Source organism: Chanodichthys erythropterus, chromosome 12 (genome assembly GCF_024489055.1).
Source record: "Chanodichthys erythropterus isolate Z2021 chromosome 12, ASM2448905v1, whole genome shotgun sequence".
Classification (NCBI taxonomy): Eukaryota; Metazoa; Chordata; class Actinopteri; order Cypriniformes; family Xenocyprididae; genus Chanodichthys; species Chanodichthys erythropterus.
The window spans coordinates 48,137,031-48,155,816 of NC_090232.1; positions in this window are offsets into that span (position 1 = coordinate 48,137,031).

Below are 18,786 nucleotides of genomic sequence, written 5' to 3' on the forward strand. Positions count from 1 at the left end.
CAATAATGGTCAATCATCACTCAATTAATCACTTAATTATCTTGTTATCTTGTTAACTTGTTAGGGAATGACGATAGTAGGACACTCCTTCACACTCCTTCACACACACACACACGCACACACACACACAAACAAAAGAGCTTTAATAAATGCTTGTGTCAGAAGTGTATATTTTAGAAATCACTTAAGTATAAAAGTCTGAATTCTTGAGTAAATGGCTGGTCTATCTGAGAGATGCTTCAGGACATTTGACTCACCTTAAACAAGCATAACTGAAGGAGTTGATGAAGAGTGTCTGTAGTTACTGCTGTAAAAACACAAAACTTTGACCTTTCTGTGAGCCAAGACACATTTTGGCATTTTTGAAGGGTGACTGTGTGCTAAAGGTCTAAAGCTCACTGAACATATACATATAATACATATATACAAATAACTAAATCATACAGCTATACATTTGTGACGAGCAGGGCGGGCGAGAGCCGTGAGGGAACGGCGCGAAGCCGGTGACGCGAGTGATAATGAGCGTCACCTGCGAGGCGTGCCGGCCTCGAGTCTCTCACGGAGGAGCTCCGGAGGCATAAAAGGAGGAGCGACTACAATGAAGGACGAGAGAAGACCAGGCCTGGACTTTATTTTATGTTTTATTATGTTTGTGTGGCCGGCAGACGTCCGCGGGGGTCTGCCGGCATTACTTTCGTTTTGTTCTTTGTTTATTTTATATTGAACTTTGTTTGAACGTTCGCCGGTTCCCGCCTCCTTCCCACAACTACTAACCGTGTTACATTGGTGCCGAAACCCGGGAGGAAGGAGGGACATGCTGTCGGAGAGCCCTCGCTGCTGAGGGGGATCGCGGTGCTGCGGAGTTCGGGCAGCGCGGAAGTGAAGACCGCGAGAGGCTGCCCGAGGCGGTGGTGCTGGAGCCTTGTGAACGGTGGGACGGAGACCCGGATGCCGTGCTCCTGGGACAAGGTGGGGTGGCTGCCGTCCAGGAGGGAGCGGAGGAGTCGCCGCCGTCCGCCGTGGGCCGGAGCCTGCTGCCGTCCGCCATGAAGGGGAGGAGCAGGGGACGGGGGACTCGCTGCCGGCTGCCCTCAGCCGGAGGAGCCATCGCCGGCCGCCAGGAGGCGGTCGAGGATCGGGCCGTCCACCAAGCGTCCAGTGCCATCGCATGTGGCACCGCGGGGAAGAGCCTCTTGGCAGGCTGAGGACCAAGCGGCAGTATGTTGGGGAACCGGACCAAGAATTTTTTTTTTCTCTCTTTTTCCTCTCTCCCCTCTCTCGTCCTGTCGCTCCCCTTGCTTCCGTCTCCTTTTTCTCGTCTCGTCTGTCCTTACCCCCAGGTGCTGCGGCCGCCGAGACAGGCCCCGGGGGGGGAGTAAGCGCAGTCGCAGGAGTACCCCCCGGCCTGCGAGGGGCGTTGGGGGTATGTGACAAGCAGGGCGGGCAAGAGCCGTGAGGGAACGGCGCGAGGCCGGTGACGCCAGTGATAATGAGCATCACCTGCGAGGTGTGCCGGCCTCGAGTCTCTCACGGAGGAGCTCCGGAGGCATAAAAGGAGGAGCGACTACAATGAAGGACGAGAGAAGACCAGGCCTGGACTTTATTTTATGTTTTATTATGTTTGTGTGGCCGGCAGACGTCCGCGAGGGTCTGCCGGGATTACTTTCGTTTTATTCTTTGTTTATTTTATATTAAACTTTGTTTGAACGTTCGCCGGTTCCCGCCTCCTTCCCACAACTACTAACCGTGTTACAACATTTACTTGGTAAGTTTAACTAATGATTTTTGGACTGTTTTGATGAGGTATGTCTCATGATCTTTTTCCGAGGAGGACTGTCTAATCCACTGAGTTCCATCATGCCGTTTCACGATCCCAGTTGGACGTTGGAACAATATATACACCTAGCATTGCAACTGAGTGGCTCTAGTTTTACTGTGGGTGTCGCGGAAGAACACGAAACCACGCTGAATCATGTAAAGGCTGCTGCTAAAGAGAACACTCTTAAAATGGCAGTCACAACAACAACACAAAGTCAAGTTGCAGTAGATCTTCATGAGCCAAGACAAGTCACTGCTGATCGCCCAGACTCATGTCACGTCACTGGTCCTGTTTCGAGAGCGGAGAGGATTGCGTTCCAGTGCGGCTGACCCACCGCTGTCTTCAGCACGAGCGGCTGGCATTCCTAAAACTCCACTGGCCGCGTCGCACCCAAGCCAGCCAGCCGGCCGCGTCGCGTCGCTCTCAAGCAAGGCGGCCACTTCGCACTCAAGCTCGTCAGATGCTTCGCATGCAAGTTCGTCTGTTGCAATGCGCTCAAATTCTCCAGTTGCAACGCACCCAAGTTCGAGTCTGCCGGTTGCTACGCACTCAAGTTCGAGTCTGCCGGTTGCTACGCACTCAAGCTCGAGTCCGCCGGTTGATACACCCTCAGGTTCGAGTCCGCCGGTTGATACACCCTCAGGTTCGAGTCCGCCGGTTGATACACCCTCAGGTTCGAGTCCGTGGGTTGCTATGCACTCAAGCTCTATGGATGCGATGGACGAGATGGCCATTTTGCCAGTGCCCACAGGCAAGATGGCCGCCCCTTCAGTGTCTGGGGAAAAAAAGGGGTCATTCCAGCCATTAAGTCCGCTCCAGAGCCCAAACTGCTCGCACTGCCTGCGGCACTCAAGCGCCTTGCTCTGCCGGCGCCACCCAAGCTCCTTGCCCATGAACCCGTCAAGGCCTCCGTTGATTTCCCCAAGAAATTTTTTTGGGGGGGCAGTATACCTAGGGGTGGGGAGCTTGTGGGCTCTGCCCGGCCACTGCAGTCATCGGCCTTTGAACTATTATGGCCATTTATGGACCCTAACCTGCCGTGGTTTCCCAAGCCACCTAACCTCCCTAGCTTTTCCTTGTACGCCACGAGGACGTGCCTTCCGGGAGGGGGGCGCTATGTCACGTTCACCGTCTGCTTCTGTCAGTTCCTGGACTACACTTCCCACAAACCTCCCTGCCAGTCACATGTTCACCTGTTGCCGCATACAGCCTAGCACACTACACTAATCACCACACCCAGCTGCAGCTCATTACCAGAACTATAAAGGACTTCCACATACACCACCTCACCGCGAAGTCTTGCTAACATTGTTACAATTCCGAGCGTTTACTATCCTGTCTGCCTGTCTGTTACCGTTCCTGCCTGTTACCTGTTATTGACCCGTTGCTGCCTGTCCTGACCTTTGCCTTGTCTGCTGTTCTGTGAATCATATCTGCCTGCCTCGATCTACTGCCTGTACCCTGACTACGACTCTGCCTGTCCCTTGCTGTTCCTGTTTGCTCCTGATCGACCCTGCCTGTACAACCACGCTCACTTTTAATAAAAGCTCGAAATTGGATCCCTGCCTGAGTCCCCATTTATCACACACACATACACACACAAAATCATTCACTTAACTTTCATGTCATTGCAAATCTGACACCCTTGGTTTCCTGAGATAACAGGAATAAACACTGCGTGAATCATGCTTAGTTGAGGAACTCTGTTTTCTCGAAACACCTAAACTGTGGAACAACCTTCCTAGCATTGTTCGGGATGCAGACACACTCTGTCAGTTTAAATCTAGACTAAAAACGCATCTCTTTAACCTGGCATACACATAACACATTATATATTTATATTTTCAAACCCGTTAAAGGATTATTAGGCTGCATAAATTAGTTCAGCCGGAACCGGGAACACTTCCTATAACACCAGATGTACTTGTTACATAAGAAAAAGAATGGCATCTACGCTAATATTAGTCTTTCTGTTTATCCCGAGGTTTACCGTAGTCAACCGGATTCGGGGCCGTTTCCAGATGAGACTGAGGACCGGTGCCTTGACATGACCACAACGCAGCCCTGAAGTATCAGCAGAGATCGAGTCGACTAGATCATCCATTGTGAAGACATCATCAACACGACAGCCAGTGCCACAGTTTCCTCAAAATTATAATCACGATTATTAATCATGTTTATTCTATCAAAAGAGTAATGTAACTATGGCTATTTTGCAAGTTCTTTACCAACCTACACTTCACCCAAAAGGCCTGTAGGTGGCACAAAGACTTAAATTTAACCAACTATGATAACTTCGTTAGATGGTAAATCAATACAAAACATGGTTTTGGTGAGCGCTTTGTAATATGTATTCACATTAGATTTTAAAGCAACACAATTCGTTTGCAATAAGACAAATCAGATTCAAATTGCCCGGCAAATTCGTAAAACAAAGAAAAATCATTTCTAGCTGATCAACATTATGAAAACTGGTAAAACTTTTAGGAACTTCAAAAGATAAAACAGCGAAATTCCTAATATTACTTCCAATATTTCCAAATTATGTTCATTTTCATAGAGCGGGCCAATATCGTGACGATTATTTAAAATCAATCGAGAGAAGCAGATATCGTTATCGTGATAAAATACGATTAATCGTGCAGCCCTAATTTAATTTAATTTGACTTGACATTTTGTAACACCTATCCAGTTAACTTTTACTTGAGTGCTACATAAAATAAGGGACCAACCAGACCAATTTCACTCATGATTAAAATGTATTAAACATAGTCACACAAAACATTCATTATTCAGCAGGACACCAATTTCTGACATCAAACAGTTGGTACCAGAGATTAAGAAATACAGTCCATCACATAAAGCACAGTCCTTGTTTCTCATCAACTAGGACCATAAGCTTTGCTCCGTCTTTGTTGCCAATGAATAGAGAAAACAGTACTTAAATGGCAAGATGATCCACAGCAGAGTTCAATCGACAGAGAAACGTTGTCATGTAACAGGTAACAGTCAAGTATTGAACGGAAATCAACTCTTAGTTCCAATCTTCTCAGTTGCTGAAGCCCCCAAGTAATCCACATACATTCAGAACCCAAACCCTCTGTAAACAGAATTCAAACAAACAAACCATAACCATGTGCTATGTACATGAATTGTTAAACCAAAATAGAAACAATAACAGCTACTTACAGATGAGCTTAGAACTCTAAAGTTCCTCAACCAGGGCAAAAAGGCCACAACCACCATGAGGCAAGCCTCTCCTTACAGGTAGAGAACCAACTTCCTCCCATTTCTCCTTCTTTGTTTCCCTAAATAGGCCAACTCACACACCTCAAATAGAGCGCCCCCTAATGCTCAGGTGAGTAATAGTAAATAGACTGGAGAACTCTACTGGTACTTACATTAGTAACAGAAAAACTGTTACAATTTGATATTCAACAGTATCCTTGACATTTATTCAACAGTGCTTTTGATCTGCCTGCATTGACACTATTCTTTAAAAGGAAAAATTATATACCAATTATCAATGTAAAGCTGCTTTGACACCATCTGCATTGTAAAAAGCGCTATATAAATGAAGGTGACTTGACTTGACTTATCTGGAGGGCAGAAGCGCTGAGAGAGAGAGCGTCTTTCCTCTGCTGAGGCTCTTCTATGGCAAGTAGCAGAGTCCAGTGAGGAGTGTGTATTCAGCACAGACTTATTTAGCAGTTGGCCCTGCCCGTTTTGGTGGGCTGAAATGCCATAGGATTGTGCAGCAAACGTTAACCAAACAGGCTTCAAAAAAAAAAAAAAAAAAAATCAGCATTTGCTTGAAAAAAAAAAAAAAAAAGTTCTTTCTGTATGCACGCTTTAATGCTTTGGCATTGAGAGTTTTTGTCATGCCAGTAATACGGTACACACTATATTTGAAGGATTAGTTCATGTCTTTCTCTCTTCAGTCGAAAAGAAATTAAGGTTTTTGATGAAAACATTCCAGGATTATTCTCCTTATAGTGGACGTCAATGGCCTCCAGACGGTTGAAGGTCAAAATTACAGTTTCAGTGCAGCTTCAAAGCGTTCTACATGATCCCAGGCAAGGAATAATCTTATCTAGAGAAACCATTGCTCATTTTCCTAAATAAATAAATAAATAAATAAATAAATATATATATATATATATATATATATATATATATATATATATATATATATATATATATATATATATATATATATTGTTGAAGCCATTTCTATGGAATTAATAATATTTTTTGGTTTATTTTGTAAAATCTGAGAAAAACCTGTGTTGCAAATGAAACGTAGAAATTGGAACGTAAGCATAGCCAGTGATTTAGTATAATGTAATTTGATTGGCTGTTAGATTTAGTATAAAAGAAATAGAACCCTGTGAAACAGTCAGAAGCCACTGGACTTTGGAGCAACACAGTCTTTTGACCTGCACGGAACTGCAGTTAATTTGTTAGAAAAGTAAAGATCCTAAGTTTTTATTTCTTTTTATGTTTTGAGATTCATAATTAAACAGTCAAACGAAGAACTTTGGATTCAAGACTTTTATTCACTGACGTTTTGTGTTGAGTACAAAAGAACTTTGAAGTCCTACGCTAGTGAGTAAGCTTGTTGCACTCACATCCAAAGTCAAAAGACTGCTCGACATAGTCAAAATATCGAGTAAGTTCAGAAGATCGCTCGACAAAGCCGAAAGACGAGCCGCGTGAGAAGATCGCTAAAGAAAAAGACACTCGTGATGACGGCGATCTAATCGACTGGGCGAATCTGAGGGAAACACGCTAGCGGCTGCTAACAACAGACAAGGGACAAATTCGGACGAAAAGTACGTCGCAGCAAAAGAATACAGAAAGAAAGCCAGAGGTAGCCTATCTTGAGAGTGAGTCGTTGGCTGAATGAAACTTTCCCTGGAACAGTTATTCTGATATTTTCTTCATGACTCTATTAGCCAACGTCTAAAAGTGAAAGTAAGTGTTCACTGGATATTTCATTCTTAAAGTCATAGAGCTTGACATAAATCCTGCACATCAGTGACTCTTTTAAACGAGTGTTTATAAGAAGATTAAAAGCTGTGGAAAATATTAAGAATTGTGACAGTTTTGCGTGAAGATTTTTAAAGTGACATGACATGGCAGATGAAAGCGCAGCTGCGTGTCTTGACCAAAAGAGGGCGCCAAAGCCCACAGAAAAGGCTGTAGAGGAGAAACTACACAGGCTGAAAGGAGAACGCAAGGGAAAGTTGGCACAATTAACCAAACAGAAGAATGATTTAGCCAAATTGAAGGAAAATGAACACAATGTTAATTTCATTAAAGATGAAGAATTGCTACGTTTCGAAAGATGCTTAAGACAGTATGAACGGATTAATGAAGAGTTGTGTGAGTTAATAGATGAAGATGATAAGAAAGCGGATCAAGATGCTTATCAGAACAGATATTCAGAATTTCAGCGGTTTATAGAAGACACAAACAAATGGATTGCAGATGTCCTAAAAGATGAGGAAGATGATATTAGGCCACATGATAGTGTATCCAAAGCTAACTCCGTGGTAAGCCATACTTCCAGTACGACTTCTGCAATGCTGAGAATTAAAGCTGAACGCGAAGCACTGTTGGCAAGAGCTGCAGCAATGAAAAAGAGAGAAGCAATAGAACAGGAAGAAATTCGCTTGAGAATTAAAAAAGAGCAATTGGAGCTTGAAACTGAGCTTGCTGCTTCAGACGCCAAACTGAAGGTGTACGAAGATTTTGAAGATGCTCATGAATCTAAATATGATTTATCAGAGCTACCTTCAGGACCCAGATTTGAACCCCTGATGTGTAGACAAGAAAAACACAATGTAGATGATTATGTGTGTCGTGGAGCTGGTAAGATATCCCTTACATTCGATCCAAAGCCAGTCACTCAAGTTGGTGCTTCAGATAGAAGAAAGTCATCGTCAAGGTTTGATGCTGTCAGCAGCACGCCACATCTTAATCATCATGATCACACTGATTTTTCTACAGATAGCCTGCACGAAGTGTTACAGCGTCAAAACGAAGTCACAGAGATGCTAATTAAACAACAGAGTTTGTCTCAACTCCCTCAAAGAGACATACCCACGTTTACAGGAGATCCTCTGACTTACAGATCATTCATAAGGGCATTCGAGCATGCTATCGACAGTAAAACAGACAGTCATCAGGACCGGCTGTACTACCTCGAACAGTTCACGAGCGGAGAGCCACTTGATCTCATTCGGAGCTGTGAGCACATGAAACCCGACAGAGCTTATAAAGAAGCCAGAGAACTGCTTGATCGTCACTATGGAGATGAAATGACCATCGCTACAGCTTATATCAAGAAGGCCATGGAATGGCCTCAGATAAGGCCAGAAGACAGAAAAGGATTGAATGCTTTTGCTTTGTTCTTAGTTGGATGTTGTAACACAGTGAATGATGTGGACTACATGGAAGAAATGAACAATCCTACCAACATGAAGTCCATTTTATCCAAACTTCCATTCAAACTGAAAGAAAGATGGAGAAGTTATGCTTATGACATACAAGAAAGAACAAGAAAAAGAGCCAGATTTCCTGATTTAGTGGAATATGTGTATCGACAAGCAAAGGTTGCCAATGACCCGCTGTTTGGAGATATCCTGGACTCCACTTCAAGTGATCAGACCAGCTCAAAAAAGAAACCAAGCATTAGAAAAAGTGAGTCTAAAAGAAGCAGTTTTGCTGTGAATGTATCTGCTACTGAAAATAATGTCAGTAAAAGCCAACCTGAGAAGAAACCTTTTGCAGCCAAGTCAGCAAGTGTTTTTCAAAGTCCCTGTCTTTACTGCCAGAAGAACCATGCACTGAATGCATGCAACAAGATTCGAGAACAGCCTCTAAAAGAAAGAATTCAGTTCTTGAAAATGAACGGCCTTTGTTTTGGGTGTCTGACGGCAGGTCATATGTCCAAGGACTGTAAAAAAAGGGCCTCTTGTCCAGATTGTTCATTCAAGCACCCAGCTATCTTGCATGTTGTTAAAGAAGATGCTTCATCAAAGAACAACAGTGCAGACGACAAGTTACAAAGCACGAGTGAGGTCACAAGTGCTCTTGCTAGGAAAGGTGACCATACTGGGGCCGGGAACAGTGAGTGTATTCTTCCCATCGTACCTGTGCAGATAAAACACAAGAAAGACACAAAGATAATCAAGACCTATGCTTTCCTGGATCAAGGAAGCTCAGCGACTTTCTGCACTGAAGAATTGGCGAAGAAGTTGAATATGCGGGGCAGAAAGACAGAGTTCCTGCTTCGTACTATAGCGCAAGAACAGAAAGTGAATAGCTATGAACTTACCGATCTGGAGGTGTGTGGTTTAGAGGAGCAAGATTACATTCAGCTTCCCAATGTGTATACTCAGCCGGATATACCTGCAAAAAAGGCCAACATCCCACAGAAGAAAGATTTAGAGAAGTGGTCTTACCTGAGTCGAGTCCATCTCCCAAAACTTGAAGCAGAAGTTGGTCTGCTCATCGGTGTCAACGCGTACAAAGCCATGGAGCCATGGGAGATCATTAATAGCCAGAACGACGGACCATACGCTGTGAAGACAGCTCTTGGCTGGGTCGTCAATGGGCCAATCAGCAGATGCCAAGAGAAGGAATCAGATGATGGCAAAAGACAAAGTTTCCTTGTCAACCGTATTTCTGTGATAAGCGTTGAAGACATGCTTATGAAGCACTACAATGCAGATTTTCCAGAAAGAAGATGTGACGATAGACGAGAACAGTCGCAACATGACAAACAGTTCATGCATACGGTGACAACATCAGCTCAGCTCGTGGATGGACACTTCTGCATCAAGTTGCCTCTGAAGGATGACAAGGTGAAGATGCCATGCAACCGTGGTATTGCTGAACAGAGGCTTAACTCTTTGAAGAGGAAGTTCAGTAGGAATACAGACTTCTTTCAAGAGTACAAGGCTTTTATGGACAACATACTGGTAAAAGGCTACGCAGTAAAGATTCCAGAAGAACAGTTGATTCGCAGTGATGGAAGAGTATGGTTCATTCCACACCATGGGGTTTACCATCCAAAAAAGAGGAAACTCAGAGTCGTCTTTGACTGTGCGGCAACTTACCAAGGTGTGTCGCTAAATGACCAGTTGTTGCAAGGGCCTGACTTAACTAACACCCTCATCGGAGTATTGTTGAGATTTAGACAGGAGCCTGTAGCCATGATGGCAGATATAGAGTCCATGTTTTACCAGGTGTGGATTCCAGACACAGACGCAGATATGCTGCGCTTTCTCTGGTGGCCAGGTGGTAATCTGAATGTGGAAGCAGAAGAGTACAGAATGTGTGTGCATTTGTTCGGTGCTACATCATCTCCTAGTTGTGCGTCATATGCATTAAGAAGAACAGCGGAAGATGCAGCATCAAAGAGTACCCCAGAAGCCACACAGACAGTCCTCAAGAACTTCTACGTGGACGACTGTTTGAAGTCAGTAGCCACAGAAGATAAAGCCGTTGCTCTTGCAAGGGAACTGATGACATTGTGTGCCAGTGGTGGTTTCCATTTGACCAAGTGGGTCAGCAACAGCAGAGCCCTGCTGAGCTCCATTCCTGACCACGAACGAGCGGCTGAAGTGAAAGATCTTGATTTGGAGCATGATGAGTTACCAGTGGAACGGGCATTAGGCATGCAGTGGTGCACAAGTTCTGACAGCTTCAGGTTCAAAATACATTTGCCGGACAAGCCATGCACAAGACGGGGCATTTTATCTGTAGTCAGTTCGGTGTATGACCCAATGGGTTTTTTGGCACCACTCCTACTACCCATCAAACTCATTTTAAGAGATCTCTGCCAAGAGAAGAAAGGTTGGGACGAAGAGATCCACGAAAAGGAATGCCGGACATGGATGAAGTGGCTAACAGACTTAGACAAGCTTTCAGAACTCTGTCTGAACAGATGTTTCAAACCCCCTGCATTTGGGCCCACAAAAGCTGCTCAAATTCACAATTTCTCAGACGCTAGTCGAGACGGATATGGCGTTGTGTCGTATCTCTTGCTGACAAATGACCGAGGTGAGAAACACGTATCATTTTTGATGGGAAAGTCTAGAGTCGCTCCGCTCAAACAGATCACGATCCCGAGAATGGAGTTGACGGCAGCAATGATTGCAGTCAAGATCGATCGGATGTTGAAAGAAGAACTTGAAGTTCCCCTGATGGAGTCGGTCTTCTGGACGGATAGTACAACGGTACTAAAGTACATTGAAAATGATGCCCTTCGTTTCAAGACATTTGTAGCCAACCGTGTCTCTTTCATTAGAGAAGCGACTACATCTTCTCAGTGGAAGTATGTCAACACCACACAAAACCCAGCAGATCAGGCTTCCAGAGGTTTGAAGATCCAGAGCTTCATGGAAAGTAAGAGCTGGTTTCAGGGGCCTAGTTTTCTGCGAAAAGAAGTTGAATGGCCAAAACAACCTGAACAGTGTCCTTACCTGACTGAAGATGATGTTGAGGTGAAGACATCTGCTGCAGTGTCATGCACAAACTCAAACGAGTGCACAGATCCACTGAATCAGCTCGTTGAGTATTACTCCAGTTGGCATAAGCTGAAAAAGGCGGCAGCCTGGATTTTGCACTTGAGAAGGATGTTGCGGCACCTGAGCGAGAAGAGAAAAGAGTTTGAGCAGAACATACAGCAGAATGAAAATGATCTAGAGAAATGCAGATCTATAGTTGAACAGCAAATGGTGATGTGCAAGAAAAACCTAGAAAAAAGAATACTTACCGTGGAAGATCTATCCAGAGCTGAAATTGAACTGGTTAAATACAGTCAGAGACAAACTTACATGGAGGAGATAGAAGCCTTGCAGCTGGCAGGCTCCCGTGTGAAAAAGAACAGTTCTATCTTCAAACTGGATCCATACTTGCAAGAGGATGTGTTGAGAGTAGGAGGACGTTTGAACAGATCGGCGATGCCTGAGGAGGCTAAGCATCCTGCCATTCTGCATAAAAAGCACAGAATAGCTCACCTCATTCTCCACCACATCCATCAAGAGTATGGACATGGAGGTAGAAACCACGTCTTAGCCATATTGCGACAACGGTATTGGATACCAAGAGCCAATGCAGCAGCAAGAAAAGTGATTTCAGAGTGCAACCTCTGCAGAAGAATGCATGCAAAGGCAGGAGAGCAGAAAATGGCAGATCTGCCACAAGACCGTCTGCTCCCCGACAAACCACCCTTCACCAACACGGGTGTAGATTATTTCGGACCTTTCGAGGTCAGAAGAGGACGTGCAAAGGTTAAGCGTTATGGAGTGCTCTTCACATGTTTAACTGTCAGGGCAGTACATATAGAAGTAGCCCATTCTCTTGACACTGATTCATGCATTAATGCCATACGGCGTTTTCAGGCCAGAAGAGGTCAAGTGTCAATTATTCGTTCCGACAATGGCACCAACTTTGTCGGTGCTGAACGAGAGCTGCGCGAGGCATTGGCAGAGCTGGATCAGTCTCGCATTAATGAAGTCATGATGAGGAAGGGTGTGCAATGGATTTTTAACCCGCCTGCTGCGTCTCACCACGGCGGTATCTGGGAGCGCCAAATCCGTACGGTGAGAAAAGTGCTGAGCTCTGTTGTGAAACAACAGCTCTTAGAAGATGAAGGACTACACACTCTTTTATGCGAAGTTGAGAGCATCATCAATGGGAGACCTTTAACCACGAACACAGATCATCCCAATGACCTCGAGCCGCTGACGCCGAATCATCTGCTCGCGTTGAAAACACAGCCTAGTTTTCCACCTGGTGTGTTCACTAAGGATGATGTCTACGCCCGCCGGCGCTGGAGACAAATACAATATATGGCGGATCTTTTCTGGCGAAGGTGGACTCACGAATACCTACCGCTTCTGCAAGAACGGCAAAAATGGCTCAGCTTAAAGAGAAGTTTCAAGGTTGGAGATGTTGTCCTCGTCGCAGATTCGTTTCTGCCAAGAAACTCCTGGATGTTAGGCAGAATCATGAGGGTATTGCCTGATTCCAAAGGCATTGTCCGAAGTGCTGAAGTTCGGACGAAGACCAGCATCATTCATAGACCCATAACTAAACTTTGTTTGTTGCAGGGAGAAGACTGAAGATGGAAGAGAAAGATTTGAATAGAATAGAAATTACCAGTTAATGTTTACCTTTAAACACTTTCCTGTGAAGAGAAGAAGATTCTTGCTAAAAGAAATAGAAAAAGTGTTAAATGTAAGTGTAAATGACTTCAGTTTAAATTTAAGTTGATAATTGATATGTTAAGGCCTAGTCAATTAGGGACCGGGATATGTTGAAGCCATTTCTATGGAATTAATAATATTTTTTGGTTTATTTTGTAAAATCTGAGAAAAACCTGTGTTGCAAATGAAACGTAGAAATTGGAACGTAAGCATAGCCAGTGATTTAGTATAATGTAATTTGATTGGCTGTTAGATTTAGTATAAAAGAAATAGAACCCTGTGAAACAGTCAGAAGCCACTGGACTTTGGAGCAACACAGTCTTTTGACCTGCACGGAACTGCAGTTAATTTGTTAGAAAAGTAAAGATCCTAAGTTTTTATTTCTTTTTATGTTTTGAGATTCATAATTAAACAGTCAAACGAAGAACTTTGGATTCAAGACTTTTATTCACTGACGTTTTGTGTTGAGTACAAAAGAACTTTGAAGTCCTACGCTAGTGAGTTATCTTGTTGCACTCACATCAATATATATATATATATATATATATATATATATATATATATATATATAGAAATAAAATAAAAATTATATATGTTTTAACCATAAATGCTCATCTTGAACTAGCTCTTCTTCTCTATTAGAATTCCGGCAGTGTAAACACTGCTAAGTGTATTGCTGCCCTCCACAGGTCAAAGTTTGAACTAACTGTTATATACTTGCACTAGCATATTTTATATGACAATTTAGTTCAAACTTTGACCTGTGGAGGGCAGCAATACACTTAGCAGTGTCTACACTGCCGGAATTCTAATAGAGAAGAAGAAGAAGAGAGCTAGTTCAAGATGAGCATTTATGGTTAAAATGTATACAATTTTATTTTTATTTTTTTTTAGAAAATGAGTGATGATTTCTCTAGATAAGACTCTTATTTCTCGCATGGGATGGTGTTGAACGCTTTGAATCTGCAATGAAACTAATTTTGACCTTCAACCATTTGGAGGCCATTGAAGTCCACTATAAAGGAGAATAATATTGGAATGTTTTCATCAAAAACATTCATTTATTTTCGACTGAAGAGAGAAAGACATGAACATCTTGGATGACATGGGGGTGAGTAAATTATCAGGACATTTTAATTTGAAAGTGAACTAATCCTTTAAATGAAAATTGAAATCCGTATGGGCTAAATCACAGACATTCATTAAAAAGCAGCCGTGCATTCTGAATAAAAAATAAATAAATAAAATAACAATAACCTGTATTTTTCAAGTAGCATTTCCATGCATGTCGTTGCTTTCTCATCCGTTTCTAGCACTTTCTTTCTCTCTCTCTCTCTCTGAGTGAGTTGGTTATGTGTGTGATGGGAACAGGGATGCAGAGTGTCTGAATGACTTTAAATCACAGTCATTACATGTCTAAGGAGAGAGAAAAGAGTGATAAAAGCTTATTTGAGAACGAGCGCTGGAGGCAGCGAGCAGCCATAAGATTTGACTATACTATTTTATGTTAATGTAAAAATAAATTATAAAAATATTAGTGCTGTATTGTTATCCTTGTTGTAGTACCGTGCTGTAATTTACCATGCTAATCCACACATACTACAAATCGTGTGATTTATGAGGTAGGATGCTCCCTTAGAAAGGCAGCTGTCTATCTAGCCAGTACACAACAAGGCAACTCACTGGGGTTCATTCACCGAGCAGACGAGATAAATGAAGACGGATACTTCACTTAAAACCTCTGACTCAAACTAAATAAACAACTTCTGTGACTTCCGTTGAGATCACACAGACAGACATCTGCGCGCGTGACTGCGTTAATGTTCATACGAACACTGTGATTATAAACGCATGCATGCACACAAGCGTCATTACACAAGTTTGCTTGATTATGTGGAGCCACAGGCCAAACAAACTGTTTGTCATCAATTAAACACAGCATAAACATTGACAGATCGTTGAGCAAACACGAGGGAAATGGGAGTCATTTGGAGTTTGTTTATGCAGCTCTGTGCAGATGGACGATATGATCTGGACAATACATTGGCAGTTAAAGATCAGATATTTTTGTCACATACACACGTACTGACCTCTGTATATGAGGCCATCCTACAGACTTTTGTTGCTTATATTAAAAGCTAATTATAATAGCCTACAGTACCAGGCTTCACATAAAAAGGAAACGTGCTCTACTCACATTCAGACGTGAAGTGTAGGTGTCCAAGGATGAATCCAGATGGTCATGTGACCCCTCACGAGGCGACCTGCGCTCAGTGTAAAATAAACCCATTTTTATTAGACTACTGTTATTCATTTGAAACAGATTTCTCAAAGGCACTACTAGCCTATTAACTTCTTCAAGAACCCTTTTATAATAAAATCAAATGAATTAGATTTTTATCGAGCCTAAATTGGTTTTGTCAGATTTAGATCTGTAGTTTGTTTTGATCATTGGTGTTATCATCACATCTTTCATTGTTTACAGTCTAATTTGAGGATGTGATAGCATAAAATCCTCAAAGAGAAATCTATCGTTGTGAGGTAGAATTATTTTAAAGCATTACTGTTCATGACAATGAAACTAAGAGAGGTTTTACTGATGTTGTTGGAAGTTACAAAACCGTTTTTTGATGTTAAGAACATTTCAAATGTTAAACTGTACAGAAATGTGCTGTTAAACTGTACAGTGTAGCTTATTGTAAGATCAGGTGAGCTGATGTCAAGCACTCCAGTAAATGAACTGAAGGATCTGGTCTGTGTCTGACTGCAAGTAGAATCTTTTGTAAATGACACACAATTACAATTCTAGAGTCATTCACAGGCAAATTATCCATTCAGTTGTAAATCAGGACCGTAAAAGAAATGCTGTGGAAATTACGACGACGGCTGGTGAAATTTGAGGCAGAATGTGAGGTCAGGCTCTGTGATGGGAGAGGTATTTGATCAGATGATCAGACCATATGCTCGAGCAGCACTGAAACATACATACTAAAATGGTTCCTCATTAACAGAAATTACTGCATCATAAAGAGAGAGAGAATGTGCTTCCAGTAAATGACCTGAGAACAGAATTAATGAAGGGGGAATAATAGGTACATCCCTTGATTACATACAAAATGTGTGTGTGTGTGTGTGTGTGTGTGTGTGTGTGTGTGTGTGTGTGTACAGTGGGTACGGAAAGTATTCAGACCCCCTTAAATTTTTCACTCTTTGTTATATTGCAGCCATTTGCTAAAATCATTTAAGTTTATTTTTGTTTTCCTCATTAATGTACACACAGCACCCCATATTGACAGAAAAACACAGAATTGTTGACATTTTTGCAGATTTATTAAAAAAGAAAAACTGAAATATCACATGGTCCTAAGTATTCAGACCCTTTGCTGTGACACTCATATATTTAACTCAGGTGCTGTCCATTTCTTCTGATCATCCTTGAGATGGTTCTACACCTTCATTTGAGCCCAGCTGTGTTTGATTATACTGATTGGACTTGATTAGGAAAGCCACACACCTGTCTATATAAGACCTTACAGCTCACAGTGCATGTCAGAGCAAATGAGGATCATGAGGTAAAGGGAACTGCCTGAAGAGCTCAGAGACAGAATTGTGGCAAGGCACAGATCTGGCCAAGGTTACAAAAAAAAAAAAAAAAATTCTGCTGCACTCAAGGTTCCTAAGAGCACAGTGGCCTCCATAATCCTTAAATGGAAGACGTTTGGGACGACCAAAACCCTTCCTAGAGCTGGCCGTCCGGCCAAACTGAGCTATCAGGTGAGAAGAGCCTTGGTGAGAGAGGTAAAGAAAAACCCAAAGATCACTGTGGCTGAGCTCCAGAGATGCAGTCGAGAGATGGGAGAAAGTTGTAGAAAGTCAACCATCACTGCAGCCCTCCACCAGTCGGGGCTTTATGGCAGAGTGGCCCGGCAGAAGCCTCTCCTCAGTGCAAGACACATGAAAGCCTGCCTGAAGGACTCCAAGATGGTGAGAAATAAGATTCTCTGGTCTGATGAGACCAAGATAGAACTTTTTGGCCTTAATTCTAAGCGGTATGTGTGGAGAAAACCAGGCACTGCTCATCACCGGTCCAATACAGTCCCAACAGTGAAGCATGGTGGTGGCAGCATCATGCTGTGGGGGTGTTTTTCAGCTGCAGGGACAGGACAACTGGTTGCAATCGAGGGAAAGATGAATGCGGCCAAGTACAGGGATATCCTGGACGAAAACCTTCTCCAGAGTGCTCAGGACCTCAGACTGGGCTGAAGGTTTACCTTCCAACAAGACAATGACCCTAAGCACACAGCTAAAACAATGAAGGAGTGGCTTCATAACAACTCTGTTACTGTTTTGAATGGCCCAGCCAGAGCCCTGACTTAAACCCAACTGAGCATCTCTGGAGAGACCTAAACATGGCTGTCCACCAACGTTTACCATCCAACCTGACAGAACTGGAGAGGATCTGCAAGGAGGAATAGCAGAGGATCCCCAAATCCAGGTGTGGAAAACTTGTTGCATCTTTCCCAAAAAGACTCATGGCTGTATTAGATCAAAAGGGTGCTTCTACTGATGAATACTTCTGAATACTTAGGACCATGTGATATTTCATTTTTTTCTTTTTTAATAAATTTGCAAAAATGTCAACAATTCTGTGTTTTTCTGTCAATATGGGGTGCTGTGTGTACATTAATGAGGGGGAAAAAATGAACTTATATGATTTCAGCAAATGGCTGCAATATAACAAAGAATGAAAAATTTAAGGGGGTCTAAATACTTTCCGTACCCACTGTGTATATATATATATATATATATATATATATATATATATATATATATATATATAGACACACACACACACAGACACCTTTTAGTGGATAGGATATATTAGGCAGCAAGTGAATATTTTGTCCTCAAAGTTGATGCGTTGAAAGCAGGAAAAATGGGCAAGCGTAAGGATTTGAGTTTGACAAGGGCCAAATTGTGATGGCTAAGATGACTGGGTCAGAGCATCTGCAAAACTGCAGCTCTTGTGGGGTGTTCCCGGTCTGCAGTGGTCAGTATCTATCAAAAGTGCTCCAAGGAAGGAACAGTGGTGAACCGGTGACAGGGTCATGGGTGGGGAGCAAAGGCTGGCCCGTGTTGTTTGATCCAATAGATGAGCTGCTGTAGCTCAAATTGCTCAAGAAGTTAATGCTGGTTCTGATAGAAAGGTGGTGTTGCATATGTGGCTGCATAACCTCAGACCAGTCAGGGTGCCCATGCTGACCCCTGTCCACCGCCGAAAGAGCCAACAGTGGACATGTGAGCATCAGAACTGGACCACGGAAGAAGGTGGCCTGATCTGATGAATCACGTTTTCTTTTACATCACGTGGATGGCCGGGTGCGTCGCTTACCTGGGGAACACATAGCACCAGGATGCATTATGAGAAGAAGGCAAGCTGGTGGAGGCAGTTTGATGCTTTGGACAATGTTCTGCTGGGAAAACATGGGTCCTGCCATCCATGTGGATATTATTTTGAGACGTACCACCTACCTAAGCATTGTCGCAGACCATGTACACCATTTCTTGGAAACGGTATTTCCTGGTGGCTCTGGTCTCTTTCAGCAGGATAATGCTCCTGCCACAAAGCAAAAATGGTTCAGGAATGGTTTGAGGAGCACAACGAGTTTGAGGTGTTGACTTGGCCTCGATGGGTCAGGGCTGGTTTGGCTGCAAAATGGGGACCAACACAATATTAAAGGT